Raw genomic sequence first — 8,420 nt, forward strand, 5'->3', positions numbered from 1 at the left:
TGGGTCGGGGCAGGTTCGGGCCAGAACCAAGCAAAAATTTAGGCCCATTTGCTAGATGCGGGCCCAGCCCAAAAAATGGGCCTAAAAATTGCACAAGCCCGGTTCGGATAAATTTGCTAAAATCCGGGCCCTACCCGGCCTGCCCATATTAAAATTTTTATATTATATTTTTTTACATAATTTTTAAATATATATAAAACATCAAAAATACTAAAAACATTAAAATAAATATTTCCGAACTAATTGAAAATAAAATTTAAAATATGTATACTTAAATAGTACTAAGATAGATGCAACTTAACAAGAAAATGTCGCTAAAATAATAACAAAATTAACAATAAAACAAGTGTTATACAATATCCAAACAATAACAACAAAATAGTAACAACATAATAGTGAAGTTGTAGCAAAATAGGGAGAAAACAACAAGAAAATATCATTAAAATAACAAAGAAAATAGCAAATTTTTTTGTCATTTAGTGAATTCAGGTCGGACTGGGCTTGGGCCAAAAATGTCTTACTCGAGGCCCGGCCTATTTTTAAAATAGGCCTTATTTTTTTGCCTAAACCCATTTTTCGAGCTTATATTTTTGTCCAAACCCTCTCATTTTCTATATTTATAATATAATATGTTTTGTTATTTTTATATATTATATACTTTATAACAAATAAAAACTAAATCTATAGTAATATGTAATACTATAATGTAAATATTTTAAAAATTCTTAAGATGCCAATATAAAATTTTAATAAATGAAAAAAAAATTAAATATTACATTAAAATTAATATAATATATTTTTTTAAATTCAAATAAAAATTATATGAGCGGGTTTAAAATCAACTTGGGTTAGCTATTTACAAATATAAAGGAATTTGGTCAAAATTTTAGCTCCATATTTTGAGTTAGGCTGAGCATGAGTAAATATAAGGTGTATTGACATCATGTCTAATCCTGGCCCGAACTCGACTAGGCTCAACCTATGAAAACCTCTATATACATGTGACATGTGTCACACATTAATTTTTTTTAAAGATTGATCCAGATTGTCACGTGTCAACTTTCTGTGAAGCCACAAGTTTACTTTCAATCAACACGATAACCAAACAAAATATTTAACATAGTTTTAGCACCAATAACCTACGCCCGCCGCTAATAAGAATATCAGAACTTATAAATTTTGCATAGATAAAAGTTTTAAACCTTTGTCATAAATATTATGACTTCAATAACATGTAACTTCTGCAAGGAGAAAATTGCAAATTCTCATCACGAAAGGAAAATTTGCATTCCTCACAATTTATTTCTTCGTCAAAGTTTCACATGATATCACATTTTCAGGCTTCATCTCACATTGACTCCAACAATGCCCCTAAATTTAGGTTTATCATTCTATTATTTACACCTATGAAATAGTGTTTCGTGTTGGAACCCGCCAACATCCCTCTATAAATGCCTAATCTTATCACCAAAGCTAGACAACAATAATAAAAGAAGACATATGATAATCTATTTCCATGTAGTCAACACTCAACTTTAATATTATTCTCACTTAATGACTCTCGATATTTCTTACAGTGTGAACCATCATCACTTTTTAAGTACAAACGATAGTCCGAACTCAGACTAATCTTGAAATCTCCCAATCATCTCCTCTTGAATTTCCTTTGTTGCCAGTTAGTTCAACTTTCTATTCATTAAGATCCATTTTAGATCCTGTAATAAAGTTTTAAATTTAATAATATCTGTTTAAATTCAGGAAAAAAAACCATGGAAAAGAAGTCGAATTTTGAGCACCACTTATAATAATTTTTTTTCCGACAGAGACAAAATGGTTACTTTTCATTGATGTCCAAATCCTCTCACTAAATCTCCAAAAAAGAAAAATAGTATAATTATTTCATTTTGATCCCTATTTTCCACATGCTTAAAACATCAAGATCAATAATGTCGTTTTATAACCAAAACTGGACAAAAATATCATTTTTGCCTTTATTATTATTATTTATTTCTTCTTCTTGTCTTTTCTTTCTTTTGATTATTTTGTCGGATATTGAAATAAGAGAATATCGGTTTGAATTTTAAAAATAATATTATTAAAAAAAGATAAATATGAATTTAGAAAGAGTTAGTCTTCATCTAAAAGCAATGCCAAGAGATTATACTTCCACTTTTTAGTATTTTAAAATTTATAAAATTTTAAATTAGCATATAGTAAAATTATACTTTAACTTTCTAAAAGTAATAAATTTTTAATTTATTCATTTAAAAATTATAAAGATATAAATTATTGAAATGGTAAAATTATATTTTAACTCTCATTAAAATATACAATTTAATTTTGACCCCTCGAATTTTTGAACTTCCCCTCTTTCTTCATGGATGGTAAAATGTATTGAATAGGATGTTCATCATACACACGCAAAAAAGGAAAAGGATTACAAATAAAAAAAATGATTGTATAAAAATAGTTATGTGAGGCCATACTATAATATATTTGTTCAAAATTGCACAATTTAATTATCAATGAAGTTTTAGTATGATTAGCAAAGGTAAAAGTTTTGGGTCTTGAATACTTAAGTTTAAGACCTATCACATGTAAATTATAAGTGACGTATTCAAGTCTGATCATATGTTGTCATCGTGTATGAGTTTTAATCCAGTTATTCGATTTTAGTTTGGATTATTCTAGTCCTTAGTTTGTTTGTACTATAATAGTTTGATTTTTCACTTTGCGATTGCTCGAGCATGTATTTATATTTGTACTTGTATTTTGATTGTACTATACTTGTAAGCTTTCAAAAAAAAAAAGTACCACGTAATTAGATTTGTATATAAGTTGGAATACTTTTTGAACTTGCTAAGCTCAATCCATAAAAAATCAAACCTTAGGCAAGAGATTTTTGAATTTGGGTCGGATCGAACTAGCTTAAATTCGAATTAAACATTCCCATTGATTGAAATACTTTCCTAACCTTTTAAGTCTGATCCAAACCCATAAAAATCAAACATTAGACGAAACTTTTGAATTTGGATTATATCATATTAGCTTGAATTCGAATTAGATATTCTCGTTAATTGAAATACTCTCTAACCCTTTAAGTTTATCTCAACTTATAAAAATCAAACTTTGAATAAAAGATTTTTAAATTGGGTTAATTCAGACAGACTTGAATCTCAACTTTAACATTTATTTGTTATATTTAATGTATAATAAATGATTATTTTTTGAAAGAAAACCCTAAATATATGACATGTTCCCAATGAAAGTGACTTGACATAATTATTTCATACCCATTTCCCTTTAAAATGATTGATTAAAGTCTCACGCGAGGATTCTAGATGGAGGATATCATAAGTCCCTTAAAATCTAAATTAGAGGATATAAATTTCGATTCAATTCAAAAATTCGATAATATATTTAAATTTTGAATTAAATAGTTTAAGTTATTCGAGTTAATTAAATTATTCATATCAATTCGAATAAAAAAATCAAAATTTTCGGTCTAACTCATATATGAATTACACAATTTGAGTTATCCGAAAATATGAATAAGAAAAGACAAAATTACGTTGTCTTGATAAATGCTTACCTTTTCTAAAGTTAAAAGTTAAAAAGTAAAATTACGTTATTTTGATAAATGTTTATCCATTAAGTTAAAAGGTAAAACCATTATATTGTTTATGTAGTTCAATAATCTTGTACTTCGTCTACTAGTTAAATAATTGATCCATGTAAATGCAACATTGAGTATAAATAATAGGATTCGTTAACTTGACTCGACTTGGCTCGAAATTTTTTGACTCGATTCAATTCGATTTGAAAAAAAAATTCAAATAGAATTCGGTTGTTAAAATAGGATTCATCAACTCGACTAACTCGAAATTTTTTACTTGGTTCAACTCGACTCGATCGAATGCTCAACCCTATATAAGTTATTAGAACCATCCGGTTAAGTAAATTTCGGTTAATTCAATTTTTCTTATTAAATCAATTAAGTCTCAAGCAATGCCGAGGGGGTTAGAGAGGGTCTCAGTCCCCTAAAATGGAAAATTTTCACTTTTAATCTTTTAAAATTTATAAAATTTTAAATTAGTATATGGTAAAATTATACTTTAATTTTCTAAAAGTAATAAAATTTTAATTTATTCATTTAAAAATTATAAAGATATAAACTATTGAAATGGTAAAATTAAATTTTAATTCTCATTAAAATATATAATTTAATTTTGACCCCTCAAATTTTCTAACTTCGCATCTTTCTTCATGAATGGTAAAATGTATTGAATAAGATGTTCATCATACACACAAAAAAAGGAAAAGGATTACAAATAAGAAAAATGATTGTATAAAAATAATTATGTGAGGCCATACTATAATATATTTGTTCAAAATTGCACAATTTAATTATCATGAAGTTCTAGTATAGTTGGCAAAGGTAAAAGTTTGGTTCTTCATTACCTAAGTTCAACACCTATCACATGTAAATTATAAGTGGTGTATTCAAGTCTGATCATATGCTGTCTTCATGTATGAGTTTTAATCTAGTTAGTCGATCTTAGTTTGGATTATTCTAGTCCTTAATTTGTTTGTACTATAATAGTTTGATTTTTCACTTAACGGTTGCTTGAGCATGTATTTGTATTTGTATTTATACTTATATTTTAATTGTACTATACTTGTAAGCTTTCAAAAAAAAAAGTACCACGTAATTAGATTTATCTATAAGTTGGAACACCTTTTGAACTTGCTAAGCTCAACCCATAAAAAATCGAACATTAGGCAAGAGATTTTTGAATTTGGGTCAGATCGAATTGACTTAAATTCGAATTAGACATTCCCATTGATTGAAATACTCTTCTAACCTTTTCAAGTCTGATCAAAACCTATAAAAATCAAACATTGGATGAAACTTTTAAATTTGGATAAGATCAAACTAACTTGAATTCGAATTAAACATTCTCATTAATTAAAATACTCTCTAACCCTTTAAGTTTGATCTAAAGTTATAAAAATCAAACTTTGAATAAAAGATTTTTGAATTTGGGTTATTTCAAATCCACTTGAATTTCAACTTTAACATTTATTTGTTATATTTAATGTATAATAAATAATTGTTTTTTAAAAGAAAAACCTAAATATATAACATGTTCCCACTGAAAATTTCCCTTAAAATGATTGATTAAAGTCTCAATCGAAGATTCTAGATGGAGGATATCATAAGTCCCTTAAAATCTATATATATATGAGTTTACAGTATAGTAAAATCTGATTCAATTTGAAATTTTTGATAAAATATTCAAAATTTGGATTAGATAGTTTGAGTTATTCAAGTTGATCGAGTTATTCGCATCAACTTGAATAAAAAATCAAAATTTTCAGTTTACCTCATATATGAATTACACAATTTGAGTTATCCGAAAATTTGAATAAGAAAAGGCAAAATTACGTTGTTTTGATAAATGTTTACCTTTTCTAAAGTTAAAAGTCAAAATCATTAAGTTAAAAAGTAAAACTACGTTGTTTGGATAAATGTTTACACATTAAGTTAAAAGATAAAACTATTATATTGTTTGTGTAGTTAAATAATCTTGTACTTCGTCTATTAGTTAAATAATTTATCCATGTAAACGCAACATTGAGTATAAATAATGAGATTCATTAACTTGACTCGACTTGGCTCGGAATTTTTTGACTCGATTCGATTTGAAAAAAATTCAAATTGAGTTCGGTTGCTAAAATAGGATTCGCCAACTCGACTAACTCGAAATTTTTTTACTCGACTCGATCGAATGCTCACCCCTATATGAGTTATTAGAACCATTCGGTTAAGTAAATTTCAGTTAATTTAATTTTTCTTATTAAATCAATTAAATATATTTTTGTTAGTTATTATTGGTTATTAAAATTCAACCGCATTGATCGATTTATGTATGATATTGTTAACATATTAATAATATATAATAAAAAATATATATAATATAAATCAGTTAATTGATTTAACGTTAATAATTTATGATTATATTTTTTTGTGTGGCTAAAAACATTGTATCTATGTTATATATTAAGCGTTTGATAATTAATATTACGAGTTAATTAGAAATCAACTTAGTTAAATAATGATAAAAACATCATTATTTTATAAATTATTGATACAAAAAGTCTGTAGGTGGAATGGACGGGTGGATGCAAGGCTAGTTCACACATGTGGGTGGAGAGTCGTCGAGTTTGGGGATTAGGTGTTCCTATTGGAGTAGTAAAGAGACTGTAGAGGGAAATTGGAAAGGTATGGACTGCCTTTGCTTCTCACAGGGGTGGGATGAGTTTATATATGAACACATCCATGGATGCACATACCAGCCTTTGGTTGGTTCATTGGTCTTTTTCATTAGTCTCTCCAAAGAACTTACATGTATAGTTGAGTAATATGAAGTTGTGAAGTATGCAAATGATAAAAGATGATTGTCCTATCAATATAAATGGCCTACCTAACAGTGTCGTCTCAATGTTTTCGAGTACTTAAGTAACAGTACCTTGATGGAAGTTTGTTGGCAAGGTACTAGTTGTCTCGCAAATGTACCATGTGCATCCGAAGTATATTATTTTGAGGATATTTTTATTTTTTTACATCTTTTTATATAAAAAATAAAATATATATATACACGTATAATATGATCTGAATCTAAAACATTATAGTTTTCAATATCTTCACTTTACCATTTCAACAAAAGATTCATTTATTTTTATATCAATTTTTAATAAATGTATTAGTTATATAATTATATTTTTACTTGCATCGAATCTATCGTAATTTAGTAATTATATTATGTCAGTTTTGTTATAAAAATAATGCTAAAAATTTAATTAATTATGAAAATGGGTGTTTTCTACAGCGTTTTTCGGTGTTGCCTGATTAGTCGGCAGCACCAGATTGAAGTTTAATGAACTAAAACGTTCAGGGACCTGATATATAAATCTTTCCTCTTTTAGATTGGATGTTGTAAAGAAAAACTTAAGGGTGCTGCCTAACAAGACGGTGACACCAAATATGTTTTAGGGGATAATTGCTTAATAAACCCTTCTTTGTTTACTATTTTCTTTTTAAGGTACTTCCAATTTTTAAAATAAACCCTTTCTTGCTTATTATTTTCTTTTCAAAACCATGTAGTAAATGATGTTTTTATCTAAAAATATTGAACTTGTTTTATTGTTTTTAATAGTGAGGATTAAATTGATTTAATAATTGAGAGGACTAATTTGATCTGGCCATTATAATAGAGGGACCGGATTCAAACGATTATAATTGAGAGGGTTTAAAAACAATCAAATAAGTTTAACATTTACCGATAAAAACATTATTTACTACGTGGTTTTAAAAAGAAAATAAAAAGCAATGAATGGTTTATTTTAAAAAATGGAAGTACTTTAAAAATAATAATAAACAAGAAAGGGTTTATAATGCAATTATCCCTTAATACGTATTTGGTGTGTGCATCCTTGAGTTCTTTTTTTACAACAAAAATTAAAAGGGAGAAGTTTTATATCATATCCTTAAACGTTTTGATTTATCACATTTTAGTTCGATACTGTCAATGTGTCAAACGACATCAATAAAAATCATTTAAAAAAAGATGATATCACAAAGCAATCAAATGACATTGAAAAACACGAAAGATAACACTTTATTTTCGTAATTAATCTGTTTCATTCAATTTTCGTAATTAATTAATGTTTTAGTAATATGTTTATAAAAACCCTATTTTGCCCCGTGCATCAAAGGTGATGGACCTACAGCCTTGAAGATTGATCTACAGACACAAACAGCTGTTGAAACCATTATGGTGAACCTGTAAGATAGAGACTGCACCTTGGGTGCCAGCGTCACTCACCTCAGCCACTTATCATCCTTTGGTAGATAGGACATAAAGACAAATCCCAATGATATGGTTGTCTAATCATAAATACCATACAATACAAAAAAATATACGACAAATATATGTAAAATAATTTAATATAATGTAAGCAAGATTTAATATGTAAATTTTTGTAATTTTTTTAATTTAGTCTTTAAATTTAAATTTCATCGAAGTATGATGTGACATTTTAAAAGTTTCATCATTTTTTAAAATAATACAAAATTTAAATAATATTAAAATATATATAATTTTTTAAAAAATTAAAAATTTTCACGTGATAATGTAACACATCTCATTGTCTCATGTCATCGTACTTTAACATAATCTAAATTTAAGAGTCAATTTGTGAAAAACTGTTAAGTTTCGAGACTAATGTGAACCGAGAAAATGTTTCTAATTTAATCCCTAAACTTTGATTTCATTAAAGTGTGTTGATTTGGCACTTTAAACAAGGGTGAAGTGATTTATTTTGAGGGCGAATTTTAATTGTATATTTTTATGAGA

The sequence above is a fragment of the Gossypium hirsutum genome, chromosome D01 (assembly GCF_007990345.1).
Source record: "Gossypium hirsutum isolate 1008001.06 chromosome D01, Gossypium_hirsutum_v2.1, whole genome shotgun sequence".
NCBI classification, from domain to species: domain Eukaryota; kingdom Viridiplantae; phylum Streptophyta; class Magnoliopsida; order Malvales; family Malvaceae; genus Gossypium; species Gossypium hirsutum.